Source organism: Bactrocera neohumeralis, chromosome 4 (genome assembly GCF_024586455.1).
Source record: "Bactrocera neohumeralis isolate Rockhampton chromosome 4, APGP_CSIRO_Bneo_wtdbg2-racon-allhic-juicebox.fasta_v2, whole genome shotgun sequence".
Taxonomy (NCBI): Eukaryota; Metazoa; Arthropoda; class Insecta; order Diptera; family Tephritidae; genus Bactrocera; species Bactrocera neohumeralis.
The window spans coordinates 56,839,037-56,865,673 of record NC_065921.1 but is presented as its reverse complement, the minus strand read 5'-3'; the positions used below and the strand labels follow the sequence as shown (position 1 = coordinate 56,865,673).

Sequence of the window (26,637 nt, the reverse complement as noted above, 5' to 3'; positions counted from 1 at the left end):
AAGCGTTAAACGTTTGTTGGCATTTACTTTGAAGGAAAAAGCTCCTCAAATTGAGACATTGCAAAACTTACTTATCGAAGCTGAAAGTCTAATAAATTCTCGTCCACTTACACATTTATCAATTGAAAGTTGTGATGATGACCCGTTAACTCCTTATCATTTTCTGTTGGAATGCTCAAACTACATACAAACTCCTACTGAATCAGATAAAGTAAAGTACCAACACTTACGCGTCGTACTAAGTGCCACAAAAGAGTTAATCGCATTCGTGTTGGAGATATTGTTATTATCTGCAATACCAATGAAAATTTGCGGGATTGGAGACGTGGAATCGTACTGAAAACATTTCCCGGACCAGATGGACAAGTTAGGTCAGCGCTTATTAAGATATCAACGGGCAACCTAAGGAGACCTGCCTCAAAGTTAGCAGTTTTTGATGTTTCTGATGACCCTCAACTCACAGATACTCCTTCGGTTCACGGGGGGCGGGATGTTGCTGATAAATGTACTTAGCTTTATGTTCCACATATTTATTTTAATCGTAAGGCAACTCTGTTTAAGTATACTCAAAGATGTAATGGCTTCTTCCGTTTTACTTTTTTACGAGTAGCCGAGGAGAAACCACGGATAAGTCATAGAAATTATTAATTTGTATATACAGTACATTTAAGCCAATTCTTTTTACAGATATTAAAACCTTCCTTCCTTTCGCCTTTGCAAACGTTTCTTTTAATAAAGTGTTTTAGTACTACTGTGCCCAAAAAATAAGGTGACATTGTATTTATTTTGAAAATTCTTTATTTATTCTTCCTAATCTATTTCATCCCTTTCAAAGTAATCGCCTACCGATGCAATGCACTTATGCCAACGGATTTTCCAATCTTCGGAACACTGGTTGTAGTCACTTTCCGGGATGGCCTTCAGTTCCGTCTTCGCTGCGGCTTGAATCTCCTCTATCGTATAAAAACGGTGTCCCCGGAGCAGACTTTTGAGCTTGGTTAACAGCCAGAAGTCGCACGGCGCCAGATCAGGTGAATACGGTGGTTCGGAACGATATGGGTTGAGTTTTTGGCGAAATGATCACGAATTCCGAGGGCAGTATGGGATGGTGCATTATCGTGGTGTAAAAACCAAGAATTGTCTTTCCACAATTCCGGCCTTTTTAGGCGGATAGCGTTACGTACACGACGCATAACGTTCAAATAATATTCCTTGTTGACTCTTTGACCTGTTGGAAGGAATTCATAATGCACAACACCACGATAATCGAAGAAAACAGTCAACATGACCTCGATTTTTGAGCGACTTTGGCGCGTTTTTTTTTGGTCTCGGCTCTCTTTTGGCACGATATTCGCTCGATTGATCGGTTGTTTCGGGGTCGTAAGCATAGATCCAAGTCTCATCGCCAGTTATAATGCGTTTCATGACACCCTGGATGCATCGTTTCACACACTTCAACGCGACGCCTTTTTTCCAAAAAATTCAATGTTTTCGGTACCATTCGAAATTTGACGCGCTTGAGGCCCAAAACATCCTTCAAAATTCTTTGCTCAACAAATTTCGACATCGCAAAAAACGAAAAACTCACTTTTAGCAGCTCACAACTATATCACTATATTTTGACATGAAATTTGACATAAATGTTACTAACAGTACTACCAACCTAAAAAAAGAATAATTCTCCAAATTCGACGCGCGCAGTGTTCATGTTTCTTTTCTATAAATTGCCGCCGCAACAATGGCAATCAATAAAAGCGGACAATGCGGTCAAATGCAGTATGCAGCGATTTTTCAAAGTATTTTCGATGGTGTTGTGTGACAAGTGGGTTAGGTTTTAATAACGAAAATTTATTGTTAAAAAATAATTGGGCTGAAATGAATTTTTAGAGAATCTTGTGCTTCGCATTTTGTAAGCTAGCAATTTTGAATAACATATCCACTGAAATTGAATTTCGAAGCTCATTTAAAAGGATGGCGATCGCATTTTGATGTAAAGTTCAAACTATTTTCTGTTTATGAAGCTGGTGAAATACTTGTATGTATAACTATAAACCGGTTCTGCAACAAAAAGCTAACAAAATTAATTTTAGTAACAATGGTATACTGTGGTACAACGGGTGATCCATGTAGAGGTGCTTTTTTGACAGATAACGCGTGAGTCATGTCAAGCTTTCATGTTATTTTTGTTCAGTACCTATTTGGGATTTCATTATGGAGAAACTTACGTCTGAACAACATTTACAAATTGTTTAACTTTATTACAAAAATTTACGTTCTGTAAAGAATGTGTTTCGCGCACTTCGCTCAACTTATGGTCAATATAATTGGCCTACTGAGCGTACTATTCGCAGCACCATCACTGCATTATTGGATAATATTCGATCGAGTAGACCACGAACAACGACGCAGTGAAGAAAATATAGCAGTCGTAGCTGAGAGTGTAAACGAAGACCGTAGAGAAACGATTCGGATCCATTCGCATACAGCTTATGCAGAAACTGAAGCCGCTCGCCAACTCAAGTGACATCGCTTTGGTATATGGGTTCTTAAAAAGTTCCAAGAAGATCTGACGTTTTCGAGCCAAATTTTGTTCAGCGAATTCTGAATTAACGGGTATGTAAATAAGCAAAATTGGGACGAAAAGTAACCCGAAGAGATGCAAGAACTGCCATTTCATCAAGAAAAAACAACGAGTTGGTTTGGTTTGTGGGCCGGTGGAATCACAGTTAGAATTTTTCCTGTGGGGATATGTGAAGAGTAAATCTTTCTCGTTTCGATTCACGCCTTGGAGGAAAATATCGTGCGTGTCATTCGCCAGCTACCAATCGAAATGCTCGAACGAGTCATCGAATATTGGACTCGACGGATGGTCCATCTGAGACGTAGCAGTGGCCACCATTTGAAAGAGATAATCTGCAAAAAATTAAAGCCAAAGAATGTTTTTTCGAATGAATTAAATTTGAAGTTTATGTGTTTTTTCTTTAATAAAAATGGGAACCTCGGCACAAAATGCAACTCAATATAGCGAACCAATAACCTCAAATAGCTTATGTGGCTATTCCTGTTTTAAGTAAATTATCATATAAATGTAAAAGATATTGATGGTTTTCAAGATTAGTGAGGAAGAACTTAAAAATGTTATCAACCAGATTTTTTTCGACAGGCTTATAAATTTTGCTGCTTTTTCGGATTTCAGTGAAAAATTTGTAGACCTAAATAACCTAAAAAATATGATATATTTTTACGAGCATCCTTAGTCGAATGGAGGTACGTATGCCATTTCTTTGGACTTCAAATGTACATTGCTAAACATATTGCAAGTATTTTACCATACCATGCAAATTAAAAACTCCGTTTAGTTTTCGTGGGCAACTACGGGCAACTGCCCGTGGTGAACTGCCGAGGGCAACTCCCTGTGGTCAACTGCCTCGTTTTCTTTATTACATTTTCTTAAATACAATATTTTGCTTAAGCCTAGATACAAATATTAATCTTACATTCTAGGAAGTATATCTACAATCCACTTGAGATAGGACATATGTTACAAGTGGGAAGATTCATCCTACAATCTATGAGTTACATTTTTGGACCACCTAAGGCGGACAGTATTAGCAAAGTACACATAATGTTACTTACGGATACTTAATACGGACCATATGGGTCGTAAGTGTCATGTTACATATTTATGACAGATAAAGAATATGTTCATGTAATGTGAACTGGTGGTATTAACTCCCCCACCTCTAAATTGAAGCGTCCCGATTCAAATGGATATATAGTAGTACGTGAGGCTATAGACTATTTTATCAATTTGAACAGTACTATTTTGAAATCTTAATTTATTTAAATTTGACTCTTAAATATACTTTCGATACATTTTTTATTATTTTTGACTTCTAATTATTTTTTGATGGAAGTGTTTTTATATATGACATCTTTTATTGTATTATTGCCTGAATACATTTCAGCAATTTTTTCTTTTACATTTAGGGTTTTCTCAAGTCGCATAAAGTTATAAGTTATAACGATTCGAAAACATAACATTGAGAATTGTAAATGTGTAAACTCATTTTTGTATGAAATCTAACAAAATTTTTTTTTTTTTTTTTTTTAAGCAAGTGTAAAAATTTATAATTTTACGATTTTACGATGCTTTACGATGGCTTGTGAGTACCCCAATTATTGAAATTATTTATATAATATATTAGTACCTCCTTTTTGGAGCATATTCTTTTATTTTATTGTCGGTATTATCTTCGACTGGCGTCTTAGGATTTTCTAGTCCCAAGTATTTTAATTTTAGTATTTTTATATTCTATTTGGCTTTTCGCCATTCTTTTTTGTTTTATTATACCGGTAAAATCTTCGGCTGGCGTTGTTGAACTTTTTGCTCCACAATTTTACAGTATTTTTTTATTTTTAGTATTGCCGGTACTTTCTTCGGCTGGTGCCTTAAGACTTTTTTGTTCAAAGTAATATAAATTTTGAATTTTTATATTTTGATTTACATATATATATTTATATTTATTTTATATATTTTTCCATTATTTTTTTGTTTTATTTTGCCGGTATGAACTTCGGCTGGCGTTTTAGGATCTTTTTGTCCCAAAATATTTTTTTTTTTTAATAAAATATTGCCGGAAAAATCTTCGGCAGGCACTTCAGGAGTCTCTGCTCCCAAAGAATTATATTTTTTTCCTTTAAATTTATTTTTCGGTTTTGTTTGTTTTTTTTTATATATATATTTGTAAGTTTCATGAATCAAATTAATACTCACAATAAACAATTTTTATACTTAATTTAATTAATAAATACATATGTATAAGCCTTACTTACAACTAATTTTATGTTGCTGCTTCTACTGCTGCTGTTGTTACTGTTGCTATTGCTGCTGTTGCTGCTGTTACTACTGTTGCGGCTATTGTTGACTTTGCTGTTGCTGTTGCTTTTTAAGTCGAATTTTGGCGGTTGTTTGTGCAATGGTCGTCGTTGGCGGCCGTGTGCGAAGTTTAAATGAAATCAGTTTTTTGGTGAAATTTCTGATTTACAGAATTTTTTTTATTTATTTGTTTTTATGTGGATAGTTTATAGATCCACGCACTTTCTTCTATTTGATTGAAATTTTCAAAAATTTTCACTTTCAGTTTTTGGTTTTTCAATTCACATTTTAAAATCACTTTATTTGTGAAACTGTTGTAGTTTTTTGTTTCTCAATTTTACTTATTTTTTCAATTGTTGTAACGCGTACGTTAGCTTGTTTTTCGCTCGTAATCCGTATAGATGAGGCGCGTTCGATTGGCAGTAGGCACAAACACACACTCGAAATTTTTTCAATAATTTTCTAAGTGGCTGAGATTTTTTTGATTATGTGTCTCTTTTTGGACTTAGCGTTTTTTTAACTTTTTTTTTACTTTTCTCCTCAATTGAGGATACTTGATTGTTTTTCAAACGGTAACACGGGGATTTTTTGTCCCCTTAAATGGTTACCGCCGAAATTCATTGTTACATTTTGGTCCGCCAGAGATTATTTCATCTCCTGGCAGGATCGCCAATTAAAAACTCCGTTTAGTTTTCGTGGGCAACTACGGGCAACTGCCCGTGGTGAACTGCCGAGGGCAACTCCCTGTGGTCAACTGCCTGTGGTCAACTGCCTGTGGTCAACTGCCTCGTTTTCTTTATTACATTTTCTTAAATACAATATTTTGCTTAAGCCTAGATACAAATATTAATCTTACATTCTAGGAAGTATATCTACAATCCACTTGAGATAGGACATATGTAGGACATATGTTACAAGTGGGAAGATTCATCCTACAATCTATGAGTTACATTTTTGGACCACCTAAGGCGGACAGTATTAGCAAAGTACACATAATGTTACTTACGGATACTTAATACGGACCATATGGGTCGTAAGTGTCATGTTACATATTTATGACAGATAAAGAATATGTTCATGTAATGTGAACTGGTGGTATTAACTTGCATAGAAATATGGATATTATCACGGAGAAAAAATTTGGAAGCAGAAAACTAACCTATGTGTTCTCTAGAATATCCTTGTAGGAGAGTTTAATAATACCAATTAAGTACAAGGCTTCATAAAACTACAAATGTACTATATTCTATTTTTTTGTTGTTTAAATTTAAATATAGCAGCGACAGATGTAGTCCTTCGTCTCGAGACTGCATAAAGTATTCCCTAATATATGACAAATTCATATACATATTTCGTCTGGTGTCTCTAGGAAACTTAGTTTCGAATGCACTCAATTACATATAGCAGCATTTTTAATGTGTCTTAAGTGTGCCAACTTTACGTTAATTTCCCACTTTTCTTTATATACGAGTGCATGCATATTTACTTTTTCACATCCTTCCTGGCAGTCAACTTTATTTACACTTTGCTTACGCCTCATTGCAGGATGTCAATTCGCCGGGGGTGAATAGCCTGAATTTAGGCCGACCATTAACCTACTGGTACCTCTTCCGTACGCTGAAAGGTGCACCGAGGGACTTTGTGTTGCGGTCGCGTTTTAAAAAATTTGAAGTTGGCACACTGCAAGGGCGGCTATTTACTGGTGAGTGTGCCGTAAGAAGACTGGAAAATTGAACAATACATGTATAGTATAAAGAGTAGTGGGCAGCGTAAGAGCGGTAGTTAGACATGCTCGCAAGCACTCATCGCAATTTATGGCATACTTCTGCGTGGCGAGCCAATGTTAAAAGTGCCGTTAGCAAATATTTTCGCTCAAGTAAACAGATTGTTTGTGGGATTTTTGATATATGTTTTTGCAAATATAATAACAACACCAAAAACCTGTATTTTTTGCTCCAACATTTTTTTGTGTTTGCGCTGTCTGAAAGCACGCAAAAGTTGAAATGGTTCATATGTACGTATACGCCACTTTTTGAACACAACTGCCACTACTCCGGAAAATGTGGTTGGAAAAAGTACACCAACAGCAAAACCAGCAAACGCTACCTGTAATTTATGAGTACTCAGCTCTGTGGGAGCGACCAGCAGTAAAACCCAGGCGCCTGTTGGTAGGCTAAATTTTGTTTCTTATATATTTTTGTGGCTTTACTTTGTCACTATGTGGTACCTTGGGTTGGGTATTTGGAAGGGAGTAGTGGAATATACATTTGTTTTGTTCTTCTTTTATTAGGGACCGACTACTTAAATTATACCATATGAGACTGTTGGCGCAATAACAGAGTGGGAGTTCACTTCACTTTTTTATATAGTGCTTTTTGTTTTTAATTCCATATTTACTTCTATGCGTGTACTTAAATATATATGTTATTAACAAAACGTTGAAAAAATGATTGAATTCCCTAATAGGGGTTACAAAACAAAAATAAAGAAATATTAATGAAAATCAAAAACAAATTTGTTGCAAATACGGAAAAATTACTCCCAAATATCAGATAGAAAAAAGAGAAAAAGTTGTAAACCAAGCATATAATTAAGATTTAAAGAAAGAAATTGTTTTAGTTATAACATTTTTTGGTATTTGGTTACTATTTTAAGCCAGAGCTTTCACTGGGCCATCATCGTCAATGTTCTAAAGTTCTAATCGATAACCTTACACATTAAAATACAAAAAACAAGTTTTTAATTTTTAGTTTAAATAACTTTGGTAACGTGTAACACTAGTATACTTACTCGATATAGTATACATACTTATGCCAACTAAAAAGCACTTTCTATCGCACAATCTGTATTCAAAATTTATTTCGTTTATTTCACTAACTGAATATACTTCTATGTATTTTTTTATTAATATAACAATTTTATGATTTTTGTATGGGTTTTGACACTGCCACTGCGGCGAAATCCGGGACAAACGTCAATACGTCACTCTGGCGGGAAGTCACAAATCGAAAATGCGGAGGTTGCGGAATTTAGGAATGAATAATTGCGGGTCGACCGTCTTTCTTCACGGATGGAACGAATAAGAGAGTGATCCCGTTCGGATCTATCCCTTTTGATAGTTTGGGTGGTGAATATTAGATTAATCCGAGTCGTCTCGTTGATGATCGTGTGGTTGTTGTGTTTTAATAGTGAGCGGTGTCAAGTACTGTGTTTGAGGCGTGTGTGTGTAGTGGTGTGTGCTGTGAACTGTTATGTGATGAGGTGTTGTGTCGTGACGTGATGCGATATGACGTGAGGTGATGCGATGTGGGATGCTGCAGAACGCTCATAGCTCATGTGAACATCCCGGCCCCCCTAGGCGAATTAATCGGCTAGGAGCCGTTGCAGCTGTTGTAGTGTACTGAGTACAGCGCTCAACCCTGTTGAGCGTCGTTGTTGCTGGCGACGAGCGTGGCGTGGCGGAGATGACCGTATACGTGTTGTGGTTGGTTGGGTGCGTCGTCGTCGCCGGATAGGATCGCTCCGTGGTCTGGTACGGGAGTTGGTGTGATTGGCTCGTGTGGGAAATCGATGGAACAGAGTGTGGTGCGGCCTGTGGTAATATTGACAGGCACCGTCAGCCCAGCACTCTATGGTGGCGTGGTCTGCCAGGCAGGTCATGCAATGCCCGTGGGCCCTTGCAACCTGCTGCCGTTGAACGGGCTTCTTACTTTGGAAGATGGTACATCGTTTCAGGGCGTGTGGGCGATGGCACAGGCTGCATGATGGAGGCACATGTGGCTCCACTAGCTGCTCTTCTCTTATTTCTCCTCAACTCCTCATAATTGAATTTATGATTACCAGCCGTTTTCTTTAAATGGTACTTAAAGCTTTTTACTGCTGATTCCCAAAGTCCACCCATGTGTGGAGAAAATGAAGGTATAAACTGCCAATCGATCCCTTGGGGTGCATTTTTGTTAACTATTTCAGGGGAGACTTCTTTCATGAAGTTTATAAACTCCTTCTCTGTTACTCTTTGGTCTCCGAAAAAGTTTTTCCCATTATCGCTCATTATTTTTGAAGGAAATCCGCGTCGTCCGACAAAGCGTGCAAATGCCGCGAGAAAAGCCGCAGTAGTCAGATCTGAACAAAGCTCGAGGTGTACTGCCTTTGTCGTAAAACATACAAAGACAGCCACATACCCTTTTCTAAATGAAGAAGACCTTAACATGGAGGCCTTTATCTGGAAAGGTCCTGCAAAATCAACCCCAGTGATGGTAAAGGGTAGAGCATAGTTGCAGCGTTCAGGTGGTAAAGCTGCCATGATCTGCGTACTCATTTTGTGTTTGTACATGGTACATGATTTACACATGAAAATCGTCCTTTGGATTTGTGGCTTAAGTCGCGGTATATAAAATTCTTGACGGACCATTTGTTGCATTAAGCGATGCTCACCATGCAGTGTAAGATGGTGCAGATATGCTAGAAATAGATAAGTAAAACGGGATTTCTCTGGAATAATGATGGGATGTCGTTCGCTACAACTAAGGCTGGAGTTCGCCAATCTTCCATTTGCCCTTATTAATCTCTTAGAATCCAAGAATGGATTTAAGACGAAAAGTGACCTTCCCTTTTCGAGAGGTCGCTTTTCGAGCAACTTTGATTTCTCGTTGCTGAAATAGCGAGTTTGTGTATATAATAATAGACTGACCTTGGCATGTTGCAAGTCGGAATGCGTTAGTTGTACGCAAGGATCATTTGGTGCTCCTTTGATTTTTAGTTTAAGTCTTTGAATGAATTTGTGCATGTAAGCGACTGCTCTTAGTGCTCTAGCAAATGACGAAAATCGGTGGAATCACTCCTCTGGAGTGATATAAAAATTTTCAATTTTCCGACTTTCTGGCGGTATTATAATACGAGCGGGAGACTTTGGCCAGAATTCCTGTGATTCTGTTAGCCATGTTGGACCATTCCATCAGAGTGTAGTGCTGGTGAGGTGCAGTGGCTTGCAACCTCTTGTCCCAAGATCAGCTGGGTTATCTGCACTTGCAACATGTTGCCATTTTGCTGGGCCAACTAAGTCTAAAATTTGGGATATTCGGTTAGATACATATGTCTTCCAAGTATAGGGTGGTTTTTCCAACCATGCTAAAACTATCTCTGAATCTGATCAAAGATACATATTATAATCGTTTAATTTGAGATGGGTTTGGATAATTGAAATTAATTTTGCTAACAGAAGAGCACCATTCAGTTCAAGCCGTGGCAGACTGAGTGTCTTCAAAGGTGCAACTTTGGCTTTGGCTACCAGGAGGTGTGAAGATATTTTATTATCGTACTGAGTGCGTACGTAAACTATTGCGCAATACGCCTTTCAGAGGCATCACAGAAACCGTGTAATTCTGCGTTAATGTTAGGAGTGAAATTTACCCATCGAAGGATTTGAATTTCAGATATAGTATGTAAATTGTTAGCAAATTGAACCCATTTCGCTAAACGTAAAGGTTTTACCTGTTCATCCCATTCAGTGCCATCTTGCCACAATTCTTGAATGAGAATATTTGCTTGAATCATTATTGGCGAAAGCCATGCTGCGGGGTCGAAAAGTTTTGCCACCGAGGAAAGTATTTGGAGAGAATTGATCTGTTATCGCATTCCATTGAATTCCTAGAGTTTTGGTTGTACTAGCCTTTTCAAATTTAAGGAAATCTGTATCTAATAAGTCTTCTTTTTTAATGCCTTTATTATTTCAGGGTGATTTGAAGTAATTTTCTTTAGAGGGAAGCCTGCTGAATTTAATGCTTTGATCACTTGCGATAGTGATTCGCGTGCTAATGCGATACTGTGGCTACCTGATAGTATGTCGTCCACGTATGTTTGTGTTTGCAACACAGAAGATGCTAAAGGAAAATTTGTTGCATTGGTTTTTGCCACTTCATGTAGTGTCCTGATCTCCAAATTGGGTGCTCAATTGATGCCAAAGGTTTTAAGTTTGTAGTCGCTGATTGGACTATTACTCGATTTGCGGAAGACTTGGTCATCTTTATGTACTAGGATTTGTCTGTACATTTTCTCTACATCCCCATTAAAAACGTATTTAAACATGCGCCAATTTAATATTAACAGCATGAGATCAGGTTGTAAGGTTGGCCCTGTGTATAGTACATCATTGAGTGATTTGCCTGAGCTCGTACACTTTGAGGCAATGAAAACCACTCGTACTTTTGTTGTAATTTTATCAGGTCTTATTACCCCATGATGTAACAGATAAAAAGATAAATATCTACCTTTAGATACCTTTTCATATGGTACAGCTCTTCCATACGATTGAGGTCAAGATATTCGTCCATCACGTTATCGTATGCCGATTTAAGCTCACTTTTCTTTATCAGGCTTTTTTCCAGGACTGCTGATATTCTAGAGTGGCCTAGAGCTATGGTTTCAGGGAAAGTTGGTTTGAATGGTAATCGCACAACATAACGACCATGTTCGTTTCTTGTTGTTGTGGATTTGTAATAGGCTTCGCATGCCTGGTCTTCTTCTGAAAGCTGGGTAATTTGGGGTAATTCTTCTATTTCTCAGAATTTTTTAAGTTGATTGTTTAAAAACTCGTTTGACATATTTTCCACTTGTGTGGTGAAAGAATTGATTTTTTCAGGGACTTGGCCACTTATAATCCACCCAAAGATTGTATTTTGGGCTAACAATTTATTGGAGATTTTCTCAATACCTTCAAGAATTATTTGAGGTATTAAGTCACTGCCTAATAATATGTTGATTTGTGATGGGGTATGACAATTGGGATCTGCTAATTTAAGATGTTAGCATTTTTCCCAGTGTAGAACGATGGCTTGCGCATCTATTCTAATATCCGCATTTGGAGATACTATGGTAATTGGGCATATTTTGTTCGAATTTTGGATAATTCTTCCGCCCATTCCTGAAATTTGGAAACTTGAATTTTAGCCGATTTTGAGCTTTAGATGATATAAAGGATGTTTGAGAACCTTGATCTATTAATGTTCTTAATTTGAATAATTCTCCTCTATGTTCAATAGCGATGACCGCAGTGGGTAAAAGAATTTTGCTTTCATTCTCTGAATGAAGAGCTTGAATTTTTGCTGCTTTAAAGCAACATGGTTGTTCTTCCCTTTTTTCGGGATTTGAGATTTCGGGATTATCACTTTTGGTTGTAGTGACTAACCCGGTGGTTTTAAGAAATAGATTTTGCTTCATATTTTGGAAATTTGTAATATGAAGCCATGAGTGATGTCTTCGTTGACAGTACACACAATTAAATTTGCTTTCACAGTCTTTTGTCCCGTGAGAATTGGACAGACAGTTGATGCAAAGTTTATGTTGTCTGACAAGATTGTTGCTGTCAGAAACGGAAAGTTTTTTAAATTTCTCGCAAGATCTTATGTTATGACCTCCTTTACAAATTTCACATAATGGTAGCCATTTATTAACGTGTCTATTGTATTGCATATTATTGCTGGCTTGAGGTTTGAACAAGTTTTTACTTGAGTCATTTTGATGACTTTTTAGATTTATATTTTTGTTGTCAATTCGCTCAGCTATCTCGTATTGAGCAGTGAGGAATGCTTTCATTTGCTCCCATGTGGACATTTTTTTCCTTTCCACAAGTGATTGTTCCCATCGTAGTAACGCAGCATCAGGGAGTGTTTCTGCACAAATAGTTACTATGATGGGGTCCCACGATTCTGTGGAGATATTTCGTGTTTTTAACACTGATATGCAATTAGTCACTGTCGAGTATAAATTTTGAAATTCCTGGCTGGTTTCTTTTTTGAATTTTTGGTAGATGTAATAATGTTTTTATTCGGTTTCCTGTCATAACCCTTCCATTTTCGTATCTTTCGACTAGTGCTTCCCAAGCCAGCTTAAAATTTTCGTCATTTAAAGCGAATCGCTTGACGATACTGCCTGCTTCCCCTTTTGTTTCGTACCTTAGATGGTACAACTTTTGTGCTTGCGAGAGTTTAGGATGGTTTATATAAACGGCAGTGAACATGTCTCGCAAGGACGGCCATTGATCATAACATCCATTGAAAGCTTCAGTATCACAAGCTGGTACTTTTAGATACATGCCTTTATCTAGGTCTTCTTTTGGTGTTGTAACTACTCTGGGAGGGGGAGTAGTGGCGCTACTTGGCCTTACTAAACTTATTTGTTCAGTTATCATTCCCTTTGTTAACTCATACTGATCGCGGCAGTTAACACACTTGGCTGTCGCCGAAACTTTTGCGTTTTCTTGGAGTTCGGCGTCGTCAGTATCTAGTACTGCATCGTACGCTGCCAGAAGGCGAGCCCAGAGATTGTTCACACTTTCTAGTTTTATATTCAAAGCTGATTCTGTGATGACAGTAATAGGGGAAGCTTGAAATCTTGTACAATATCTTATAAAACTGTCACTTTCAGTGATGAATCTAGATATTGTCCGATCTTTTGATCTTTTTTGTTTTATACTCTGCTTTGAGCGTGTAGCTTCTGCAGGTGTCTTGTGGCTTATCTTTTATCTTCATCAGCCATTTTAGGAAATTTTAGTGATAGAGGTGTTTTTGGCTTAACCTCTCTTGATTTGCCAGATTGCATTAATTTGAATATAGGTTGAAGCTTTTGGCTTAAAGTTTTGTCTCTAATAGATATTGGTTCAAAATTAATATTGCTATAGCAATGTAGTTAAATAGATTTTCGAAAGAGTACAGAAGATGTTTTTTTTTTTTAAATTATATATTTTACAAAAAATATATTTGTGGTTAAATTTTTTGATTCGCTACCGCATAAAAAGATTAAAGTTTTTTTTGTAAAAGTATTTTACGTAAAAGTTCGATAATTTTTGTTTTTTTTTATAAATGTGACTGAAAGTTTTTAAAATGTTGCAAAATATCTTTAGTTCACTCGCGCTTATTTGTATATTTGTATCTGCAAACGAATTAGGAACGCGAAAGAAAAAATACAATAGGCAAATTGTTTGTATGTATCTATTTATTTATTATATGTTAGCATATGCATATGCTTTATATGCGCCACGTAACGTTTTCCTTTTTGTTTGGTTTTGCTCGTATCCCTTTTGGGTATGTAATTGTTATATATGTATGTATGTATGTATATAAGTATGTTATAAAAATGTAACATATAACAAATTGCTAATCGCACATAAATGTATAAATGCGCAGAAAAAACAGTAGGAAATAATATATATATGTTTATATATTTATGTCAGTATGTATATGGTTTGAATTATATATGTATGTACATAAATGTGTATGTACTAAATAATTCGTTCAAATATGTATGAAGAAAGAATAATTGAAATATAATGTGAAAAAATAAAAAAAATTATATATACATATGTTACGCGGAAGCTGCACACATTGGTACATGCATAAATGTAACGCCTTTTTTCTCTCTTTTTATTTCTTTATTTCTTTATTAGTTTTTTTTTTTATTATTACCTACCTTTGCTTGAATATTATAAGCGATCCAGCTTGTTGCTTTATAGCCCAAGGTGTATCGCTGGAAATTTGCAAGCAACGAGTACTTGTCTTTTGTAAATTGTTTTTGTAATGTTTTTTGGTAGTGTGTTTCGATACACGAATTGAACATCCAAGCAGGTAGTCAATATTATATTGCATACGCTTCCGATTTAGATAAACAACACTTCCACAATTCCAAAATTACAACTTATTGTTTAACTTTTTAATTGTAGTTTTTGATTACAGTTTAAATTTCAGTTTATTACAGTTTTAATTAGGGTTTGTATAAAAATTAAGCTCACAATGACATTGAAAATAATATGTTGAATTAAATTGAATTAAAGCACAGTGCGGATAAAATTTGATTTGCACAAAATGGCGAAAACACAAGATTGAATAGAATACCGAAGATACACTTTCCGCCGATGACATCAGTTTAACGACTGAAAGTGTAAACACATTGGCTACGACAGACTGCAAACTACATCTGTCAAATATTAAAATACACACGTTCTTATGGGCAGTGTTATTTTGACAGCTGCACGACTACACAACAGCAGGCCGACAGTTGTCGTTCTCGCTAACTTCAATATCCTCCTATTTTTGCCGACGACAGTAGGACGACAGTAGAGTTGACAGTAGAATGGAAGATAGAAAGAGGAGGTAGAGTGGTGATGCCACTAATATGTAAAATGTAAAATTATTCACAGCTCTAACAAACTTGACGTTATTTCACAAATAAAAGCATAAAATAGCTCTATTATAGCTCTATTATATCATTTGTAATAACAACTGATAATTTAAAGCAAAAATTTTTACCTATTTTCTTATTTTTTGCATAAAAAATTTCACTTTGAACAAAATATTAAAATTTCATTGAAGTGAAAGGTATTAGTATGGCCACAACGAAATTGTGTACATACAAAATGGACAACTGCGTTGTTTTGTGTACATGCCGGCCATTGTGTTGTTGTTGCTTCTCCAAATGTACATGTAGTAAGATGAACAACGACGTTTTCAGTTCACTGTCGTGCCGCTGCAGTCTGTCGTAGCCATTGTGTTTACACTTTGACTTTAGCTTTTGTTCTCTTTGTCTTTCCCACCTACCCGTCTTCGTTGGCGGAGTTGCCACCGATCTATATTCCCACATACATATATGTACATATGTACATATGTACCATACGATTATGTATGCATATAAATATGTACATATATTAAAATGGAAGAATTTGCAATATTAGAAGAATAGTGTGCTTATATACATATAAGTATGTATGTTTTAAATATATATGTATATTAGGGTGATTCAAAAAAATTTTTTTTTTTTTTTCAATTGGTACTCGCAAAAATAGGTTCCTAGACACCTCTAAGAAAGCCTCTCCAAATATGAGTTTTTAATTGTAACGGGAAGGTCCTCCGCCTAACGGTTTTCTCTTTTTTCTTATTATCAGATAGAAAAATTTATATCTCGCTTCCAACTACTTGAGAAAATATCTTGTTAATTAGGTTTTGTAGGAAATTGAATGCTCTAAAATATGGTCTCTTATGATTTTTTCGTAAACCCAACCGTTTAAAAGATATTAACGGTTGAAATTTGACTATTTTTGGAAAAATTCTTTTTTTCTTATTAATTTTATAACTCAATGAAAAAAAATTAGGAACCTATTTTTGCTAGTACCAATTGAAAAAAAAAAAAAATTTTTTTGAATCTAATATGCATTATCGATGCGTAAACGTTGTATCGTAGTAGACCATTTTTTAGGACAAAACTTTTTTATTCATAATAATTTTTTTATTGAGTTATAAAATTAATAAGAAAAAAGAATTTTCAAAATAGTCAAATTTCAACCGTTAATATCTTATAACTGGGGTGTCGAAAAAAAACGAGACAAGCTAACCAATTAACAAAATTTTTTTTCAGTTATTATTTTTTGATAATTTTTGCGGAGACTTTCCGTTATAAAAACATATATAAACATATATCGAATTTGGTTTTCTTTTGTCGTATCTTCCGCTTTGGCTTAGGGTTTGAGCGATCCTGCTTGTTGCTTTTTTTTTTTATAGCCCAAGGGGTATCACGGCAAGTGACTTAGGACCGAACGACACAAGCTAAGCAAAACTTTTTTTCAGTTATTATTATTTTTTTGTAGATATACATATATAAACATATATCGAACTGTTAAGATTAGTTAACGGTGTCCCGAAATACCGTCCAAACTGTACTTAACATACATACATATATATGTGTGTGAAATAAATAAATTTATATATTTTTATATATATACATATATCAAATTAATATATGGAACGGACTCACATTATATTCCGCCAGGGGTTTTGGGTTTTTTTTTTACTTATCCCCGTTTTCGTCCCTGTTTATTCTTCTGTTAATTTTTATAAATGTGATGCATGTATGTCCAGCGCTGTCCCTTTTGATTAGGTTTCTTCCTCCTTTGTTGTTCATTAGCGTTGTCTCCTGCGACTTATGTATGTATATATGTTTATATGTTTGTTAATTTATCTGTGATTATAACGCGCCCGTTTTTATACTCTCGCAACAAAGCTAAGGAGAGTATTATAGTTTTGTTCACATAATGGTTGTTTGTAAGTCCTAAAACTAAAAGAGTCAGATATAGGGTTATATATACCAAAGTGATCAGGGTGACGAATAGAGTTGAAATCCGGATGTCTGTCTGTCTGTCTGTCCGTCCGTCCGTCCGTCCGTGCAAGCTGTAACTTGAGTAAAAATTGAGATATCATGATGAAACTTGGTGCACGTATTTCTTGGCTCCATAAGAAGGCTAAGTTCGAAGATGGGCAAAATCGGCCCACTGCCACGCCCACAAAATGGCGGAAACCGAAAACCTATAAAGTGTCATAACTAAGCCATAAATAAAGATATTAAAGTGAAATTTGGCACAAAGGATCGCATTAGGGAGGGGCATATCTGGACGTAATTTTTTTGGAAAAGTGGGCGTGGCCCCGCCCCTTACTAAGTTTTTTGTACATATCTCTGAAACTACTATAGCTATGTCAACCAAACTCTATAAAGTCGTTTCCTTCAGGTATTTCCATATACAGTTCAAAATTGGAAGAAATCGGATAATAACCACGCCCACCTCTCATACATAGGTTATGTTGAAAATTGATGAAAAAGTACTCGGTTACTATCTATTACAACTCGAATAGATCGTACTACCAAATAATGCAACTCTGTATAAGTTTTATCCTTCCATTTTGTATTCTGTATATACGCAAGTTACTCGTTAAATAAAAGCCCGTGAGTAAAGACGTACTTTCAAGTTTTTCTTCATTTTGTGTTATATTTGGTGATCCTCGATTCTACACCCAACATAGGTTATGGGCCCAGAACATTGTTTTCCCACGTAATGGTTTCAATTGTGCAAACGTGTGTGTCGCGCTCAAAAGAGTTTTTCCATTAAAAGACTAAAGCGTGTGTGTCGCGTTCAAAAGAGTTTTTCCATTTAAATACAAAACGTGTGTGTCGCGCTAAAAGACTTAAAAAATGAATTCGTTGTACCAAATCGAAAAATTGGACGAAACAAATTTTGATTCGTGGAAAATACAAATGAAAAGTGTCCTTATACACGGTGGACTGTGGCATATTGTGAACGAAAAATTGAGAAAAAATGAAGAAAACGCGGGTGAGTGGGAAGCACTCGACGAAAAAGCATTAGCTACAATAACTCTAAGTGTGAAAGCGTCGCAGCTTAGCCATATGTATCAAGCAATGCAAGTCGTCTACAGAAGCGTGGAAAGTGCTAGAAAAATTGCATCAGCCAAGTGGGCCTGTGCATAAAGTGTCGTTATACAAGAAACTGTTGAATATGAAGTTAAGTGACAATGATGGTATGCCAAAATATCTAAATGATTTTACATCGGTTGTTGAAAAGTTATCAGAAGTCGGCATTGAAATTAAAGATGAGTTAGTGACAATTATTCTTCTTTCAAGTCTGCCGAAACAATACGAGCATTTTGTTGTTGCTATAGAAACAAGAGACGCGTTATCGCCGTTAGCCATTTTAAAAGTGAAGCTTCTAGAAGAATCAGAAAGAAAGAAGCAGTGTAAAAGCGGTACAGTTGAATCCCAATTAGAATCGCAAGCGTTTGCAGTGTGGTCGAAAAACGCCGAAAAAGGGGAAAAATCTTCGAATAACCGTAACAAGAAGATGCAAAACATCAAGTGTTTTAAGTGCGGGCAGCGCGGTCATATCGCCGCGAACTGTAACGTTAAGAGAGACAATTTCGATCATAGGCCAACAAAGAGAAACGAACATTCGTTTACGTTGTTAGCAACAGCGGACGCAGAGGCGTTCGACAACACAACTTGGCTTCTTGACAGCGGAGCAACATCGCATGTGTGTAGTAATAGAAATTTGTTCATTTCATTAGAACAGCATAAAGAGAAAATCTCTTTGGCTGGTGATAAATACATTACAGCTGAAGGTGTAGGAAATGTGCGAATAAGTTCACAAAAGAGTGACATTATACTTCGAAATGTTTTATTTGTGCCAAATATGTGCGGTAATTTCATGTCAGTCGCGAGAGCCGTAGAGAATGGACTAAAAGTAATTTTTGATAAAAACTGTGCAAATGTAATGAATGGCAGTGAAATAATATTAAAAGCAAAGAAAGTGAACAAACTTTTCGTATTTCAATGCGAAAATAACAAGTGTTTTTATTATTCAAATGATAAAGCGGTATCGTGGCATGAACGATACGGACATTTAAATTATGGTAGTCTGCAGGAATTAGTGAATAAAGGCATGGTACGAGGTATGGAAAAAGTGACATTTGGTAAAGACATTGTATGTGAAGTGTGTGCGAAATGTAAAATAAAAGTAAAGTCGTTTCCGAAAAATACAGAAAATCGTGCTAAAGACGTTTTAGGGCTAGTGCATACAGATGTGTGTGGTCCTTTTCGTACAACGTCTCTCGGAGGCGCTCGTTATTTCTTAACTTTTATAGACGATAAAACAAGAAGAATGTTTGTGTATTTTTTAAAATCTAAAGAAGAAGTCTTGGATAAATTTAAAATGTTTAAAAACTTAGTAGAAAGGCAAACTGAGAAACGAATTAAAATGATTCGTAGTGACAATGGACGTGAATTTGTAAACAAAGATTTTGATAATTTTTTGAGTGTGTGTGGAATAAAAAGGCAATTGACGGTGCCATATACTCCACAGCAAAATGGGGTTGCTGAAAGAGCAAATCGAACAATCGTGGAAATGGCACGAAGCATGTTATTGCAAAGTGAAGTTAATGAATTTTTATGGGCAGAGGCAGTTGCTACTGCAGTGTTCTTACGTAATAGGTCACCCACAAAAGCATTAAATGATGTGACGCCTTATGAGGCATGGTCAGGACGAAAACCAATTGTTAGTTTTTTGAAAACGTTTGGCTCAGAAGCCATTGCATTAAACAAAATAAATAATTCAAAGTTTAAACCAAAGGGTAAAAAGTATATCATGGTAGGGTATTCGCTTACATCGAAAGCGTATCGCCTATACGACCCTGATCAGCGTATGGTCGTAGAGAAACGAGACGTAACGTTTTTATCAGTTAAAAGAAATGAAGCGGTAGATTTTTCTGACACGTTTGAGGACGCGAAGGCTATCATCGAAAAAGATACATCTGGTGACTTGAGAGTAGATGAAGCAGACGACAGTGATGACAAGTTTGAAGAAGCGAAAGCATCTAGTGAATCCGGTAGCGATTATCAAGAAAGTTTATGCGAATCTCCGATTCAGGAAGAGTGTCCTGCGCAAATAGGACGAGGCAGACCTAGGCTAGTACGTAGTGGAAAACCAGGACGTCCACGAAAAATGTATAATACAGTTAACATGATGCAAAATGTATGTGAGATCGAAATTCCTCAAAGTGTTGCCGAAGCTAAAAGCAGTAAATATTCGAGCGAGTGGTCAACAGCGATGAAACTTGAATATGATGCTTTAGTGCGCAATAAAACATGGAAGTTGGTTGACTTACCAAGCAGAGAGAAAGCAATAGGTTCCAAATGGGTGTTTACCATAAAACATGACAAGAATGGTGAAATAAATCGTTTTAAGGCACGTTTAGTTGCAAAAGGATGCAGTCAAAAATTTGGGGTGAATTATACTGACACATTTTCCCCAGTGGTGCGTTATGCTACGATTCGTATGGTATTGGCCTTAGCGGCGGAACTAAAAATGTATACACATCAGATGGATGTGTGCAGCGCGTATCTTAACAGTGAGCTAAGCGATGTAGTATATATGCAGCAACCTGAAAATTTCGTCGACAAAAAGTTTCCAGAACGTGTTTTGAAGCTCAATAAGGCTATATATGGGTTGAAACAATCAGGAAGAGAGTGGAACCATAAATTGGATGAAGTTTTGAAGCGAATTGGTTTCGTAGCATGCTGTAATGAACATTGTTTGTACAGAATGGGCAGTCAAGGTAATTTATGTCTCATTGCTGTATATGTTGATGATTTGATCGTAAGTTGCCAAGCAAAGAAAGATCTTCTTACAATCAAAGCAGAGATCGCAAATAACTTCGAGTGTGTCGACAAAGGTCCAATCTCATATTTTTTGGGGATGGAAATCAGTAGAGACCGCGAAACAGGCAGCATAGAAGTTGGTCAACCATTATATGTTAAAGAAATTTTAGAAAAATATAATATGACCAGCTGTCGACCAGCGAAAACGCCATTAGACATGGGTTTTCAAATTGGGTGCACCAATGAATCGTGTAGTAAAGCTGACGTTAAGCAGTACCAGTCAGCAATCGGTGCATTAATGTATTTAGCCATTTGTACGAGACCAGATATTTTACACTCAGTCTCTAAATTGGCTCAAAGAAATCAAAATCCTCATAAAGAGCATGAATCAGGTATCAAGCATATTTTACGATACCTATCAATGACTAAAGATTATAAGTTAATATACCGTCGTACGGGCAAACAAATAGAAGGGTTTGCGGATGCCGATTGGGGCAGCAACAGTCTCGACCGCAAATCATACACTGGGTATGTATTTTTCTTGGGCGGTAGTGCAATTTCATGGGAAAGTAAGCGACAAAGCAGCGTAGCTCTCAGTAGTACAGAGGCTGAATATATAGCGCTATCATCAGCTGCGAAGGAAGCAGTATATCTACGACGCCTAATAGCAGAGATTGGTATAAGCAATTCAGATGACCCGATCAGAGTTTACGGTGACAACCTAAGTGCACAGCAGTTAGCAAAGAACCCGGTATATCATTCAAGAAGCAAGCACATAGATATTAAGTATCATTTTGTAAGAGAAGCTATAAATAAGAAACAAATTGAAGTTAAATATGTTTGTACCAATGATATGATAGCTGATGTACTTACTAAGAATCTATGTAAAATTAAACATGAAAAATTTGTAAAACTTTTAGGTTTTGAACAACAATAATGTAAGCGATCTACTCGTGTTGAGGAAGAGTGATGAAAAAGTACTCGGTTACTATCTATTACAACTCGAATAGATCGTACTACCAAATAATGCAACTCTGTATAAGTTTTATCCTTCCATTTTGTATTCTGTATATACGCAAGTTACTCGTTAAATAAAAGCCCGTGAGTAAAGACGTACTTTCAAGTTTTTCTTCATTTTGTGTTATATTTGGTGATCCTCGATTCTACACCCAACAAAAATCACTAAAAGTGCGTTAACCGAGTAACAAAAAACGTCAGAAACACTAAATTTTACGGAAGAAATGGCAGAAGGAAGTTTCATCCAGGCCTTTTTTAAAAATTGAAAGTGGGCGTGGCCTCGCCCACTTATGGACCAAAAACCATATCTCAGGAACTACTCAACCGATTTCAACGAAATTCGGTATATAATATTTGATTAACACCCTGATGACATGTACGAAATATGGGTGAAATCGGTTCACAACCACGCCTTCTTCCAATATAACGCTATTTTGAATTCCATCTGATGCCTTCTCTGTATACATTAGGAAACAATGATGATAGCGGAATAAAACTTTACACAAATACGGTATTTGAAAAATATGTAAATGACGGATAATGAAATCTCGATTATCACTTTATCATGCGAGAGTATAAAATGTTCGGTGACACCCGAACTTAGCCCTTCCTTACTTGTTTTTCCTAGATTGGTACAACTGTCCAACTGTATATGTCAATCGAAATCAATAGTGTTTGTCGAATTTTACAATATTGATCAACGTATTTGTGGTAAATTTTGAAACACTCAACAAATATTTATCATTGATCAAACACCTTATTCACCTGAAATGGTCCCCTGTGACTTTTTCTTATCCTCCACACTGAAATATCCACTTTGGGAAACACGCTTCGACTCAATTGAAGACATCAAAACAAATTCGACGCGAGAGCTGAAGGCCATCCCTGAAAGTGCCTATAAAAAATGTTTTGACGATTGGAAGAAGCGTTGGCGCATGTGCACCGCTTCAAATGGATGTTACTTTGAAGGAAATTTTCATTTTATTTCATAAATTCCCGATACTTTCTTACCAGGGTGTAGATCTGAGTGTACATAGTACTACGACCAAAAAATAGTAAGACTTTGTTAATAATTTTAAAATTATTAATTTATTCTTAAGAATCTATGTCGTCTGCCTCAAAGTAATCCTCCTTGGCTTCAATACACTTGTGCTAATGTGTTTTCCAATACTCGAAACAGTTTTTAAAGCAAACTTTCGGATAAGCTTTCAATGCGGGTGGCGATTCACGTGTAAAGTATTCAATTGACTCAAAATAGCTTCCCTGGAGCGGTCATTTGAGTTTGCTGAATAGCCAGAAGTCGCACCAAGCTAAATCAGGCGACTACGGTGGTTGCGGCACAATAGTGCTTGAAAATTTGGCTAAAACTCACGAAGAAACCATGCAAAGGGGCATTATCGTGGTTCAAGCACCAAGAGTTGTCGACCGATAGTTCCGGGCTGTTTTTACGAAGAGCTTCACGCGAACGATGCATAAAAGTTAAATAGTATTAGTAGCCACAGATTTCCAGCTGTGCAGTTTACCAGTTTTTTTTGCGTCACTGAAGATGGAATCTTGCCCCATTCTTCTAGTAAAGCAGATTTCAAAGATTCTTTGCTGGTTATTTGGTGTCTTCTGATTTTTCTCTCTAACAAATCCCACAAATGTACGATAGGGTTCACATTAGGAGATTGCGCTAGTGTTTTAAATTGTTTGGGTGGCTTGTAAATAAGTCATTCTTTAACAATTTGAGTGTTGTGCTTTGGATCATTGTCATCATTGTCGTGTTGGAAGACAAATGATTTTTCACACCCCAATATTTCCGCACTTTCGTTTAAATTCGATTTTAGTATAATGAGGTAATCAGATGTGTTCATTGCATGATTAATGAAAACAATATTCCCTACACCAGTTGCTGCCATACACCCCCATACCATGAGCGACCCACCACCATATTTACCGTGGCAGCCATATTTCGTGGACCAAGCTCTGTATTTACTTTTCTCCATACTTTTCCATGTCCATCTGAACGTAAAATATTATGCTTCATTTCATCTGAGAAAATAACAGAATTTCAGAAATATTCATCTTTACTTTCAAGCTCTTTCACAAACTTCAATCGTTTTTGTCTGTTAATGTTACTTATGAATGGCATGGTAATCAGCACCATACAAAACTCAACAAAAAGTTTGGAGATCGCAGATTTCAGTACGCACTTTTATTGCAACTTTCTTCGGATTAGCCTGGATCTTGTATGTAATAATACGCCGCTCCTTGGAATCAAATATTTTTAGTCGTCCAGATCTTTCCTTATTTTTTGTATTCCCCTCTTTTTATACTTTCGCAACAAAGTTGCTAAGGAGAGTATTATAGTTTTGTTCACATAACGGTTGTTTGTAAGTCCTAAAACTAAAAGAGTTAGATATGGGGTTATATATACCAAAGTGATCAGGGTGACGAGTAGAGTTGAAATCCGGATGTCTGTCTGTCCGTCCGGCCATGCAAGCTGTAACTTGAGTAAAAATTAAGATATCATGATGAAACTTGGTACACGTATTCCTTGGCTCCATAAGAAGGTTAAGTTCGAAGATGGGTAAAATCGGCCTACTGCCACGCCCACAAAATGGCGAAAACCGAAAACCTATAAAGTGTCATAACTAAGCCATAAATAAAGATATTAAAGTGAAATTTGGCACAAAGGATCGTATTAGGGAGGGGCATATTTGTACGCAATTTTTTTGGAAAAGTGGGCGTGGCCCCGCCCCTACTAAGTTTTTTGTACATATCTCGGAAACTACTATAGCTATGTCTACCAAGCTCTACAGAGTCGTTTTCTTCAGGCATTTCCATATACATTTCAAAAATGGAAGAAATCGGATAATAACCACGCCTACCTCCCATACAAAGGTTATGTTGAAAATCACTAAATGTGCGTAACCGACTAACAAAAAAAGTCAGAAACACTAAATTTTACGGAAGAAATGGCAGAAGGAAGCTGCACCCAGGCTTTTTTTAAAAATTGAAAATGGGAGTGGTGCCGCCCACTTATGGACCAAGAACCATATCTCAGGAATTACTAAACCGATTTCAATGAAATTCGGTATATAATATTTTCCTAATATTCTGATGACATGAACGAAATATGGGTGAAATCGGTTCACAACCACGCCATCTTCCAATATAACGCTATTTTGAATTCCATCTGATGCCTTCTCTGTATAATATATACATTAGGAACCAATGATGATAGCGGAATAAAACTTTACACAAATACGGTATTTGAAAAATATGTAAATAACGGATAATGAAATCTCGATTATCACTTTATCATGCGAGAGTATAAAATGTTCGGTGACACCCGAACTTAGCCCTTCCTTACTTGTTGATTTTAGGTTTCTCTTTATATATATATATATATATATTTATGTGTTTGTTAATTTATCTGTGATTATAACGCACCCGCTTTTGATTTTAGGTTTTATGTTTGTTAAACTTTGTTGTATTAATACCGCGCTCGTTTTAATGTTAGTAGGTTTTTTGTTGTTTTTTCACTCACTGTACAATTTCTGTTTCTTTTCTGTATCTTTTTCCTTCACTTCAGGTCACTTTCTTTTTTTTCTTGTGTGATCTTTCCGTGTTTTTTATATATATGTATATATACATATTTTTTTGTTTCTTTGTACTTAGGTGCCTTTCGGAAAGGCTCAAAGGACCATTTGGTAACGTGTAACACTAATATACTTACTCGATATAGTATACTTATGCCAACTAAAAAGCACTTTCTATCGCACAATCTGTATTCAAAATTTATTTCGTTTATTTCACTAACTGAATATACTTCTATGTATTTTTTTATTAATATAACAATTTTATGATTTTTGTATGGGTTTTGACACTGCCACTGCGGCGAAATCCGGGACAAACGTCAATACGTCACTCTGGCGGGAAGTCACAAATCGAAAATGCGGAGGTTGCGGAATTTAGGAATGAATAATTGCGGGTCGACCGTCTTTCTTCACGGATGGAACGAATAAGAGAGTGATCCCGTTCGGATCTATCCCTTTTGATAGTTTGGGTGGTGAATATTAGATTAATCCGAGTCGTCTCGTTGATGATCGTGTGGTTGTTGTGTTTTAATAGTGAGCGGTGTCAAGTACTGTGTTTGAGGCGTGTGTGTGTAGTGGTGTGTGCTGTGAACTGTTGTGTGATGTGGTGTTGTGTCGTGACGTGATGCGATATGACGTGAGGTGATGCGATGTGGGATGCTGCAGAACGCTCATAGCTCATGTGAACAAACTTGTTGAACAATTAAAATCGCGATATATGTATATGGAAAGCAAAATTTAAAATCTAAGTTTTGTTCAAAATATGTTTAAGTAAAAATGTGTAACCTTGTCTTGTCTTGTCATTAAATCAATGGAAATCATATCCGAAATATTTTTATTTTGTCGTTTTTTCACGTAGACTGTTTTGGGGATAGTAGAGCTTTGGTCCCGTTGAAACAGGACGTTAAAGATGAAACAGATTTATCCCACAGAACTACAACACTGTTTAGTATTAAATAACTACCCAAGCAAAATTCCCAAGGAAACAAAAGTTTGCACACTTCATTTTGTTTGCTTAGGGAATATCAAACATACCCATACAGTTATTTTAACAAAGAAAAAAAGTTATAAGCTGGCTCAGTCCACAAATCCTCAATGGCTAATTAAAACTTATTTCTTCTTCTTCTTCCTTACTGGCGCAGAAACCGCTTAAGCGGTTGTAGCCAAGTTAATAAC

At 36.3% G+C, this 26,637-nt stretch overlaps 1 protein-coding gene across 2 annotated transcripts in view; it reads left to right on the top strand.

Annotated features, from left to right (window-relative positions):
- The first annotated feature begins 275 nt into the window (after nucleotides 1-275).
- Nucleotides 276-26,637, top strand: part of LOC126754507 (uncharacterized) — a 186,585-nt gene continuing 160,223 nt past the window's right edge. The window contains exon 1 of one of the 2 annotated variants that reach the window (XM_050466542.1): nucleotides 276-631. The gene's annotated coding sequence lies outside the window, so the exon portion shown is untranslated. The remainder of the gene's footprint in view (nucleotides 632-26,637) is intronic. The other variant, XM_050466541.1, reaches the window with a different exon arrangement.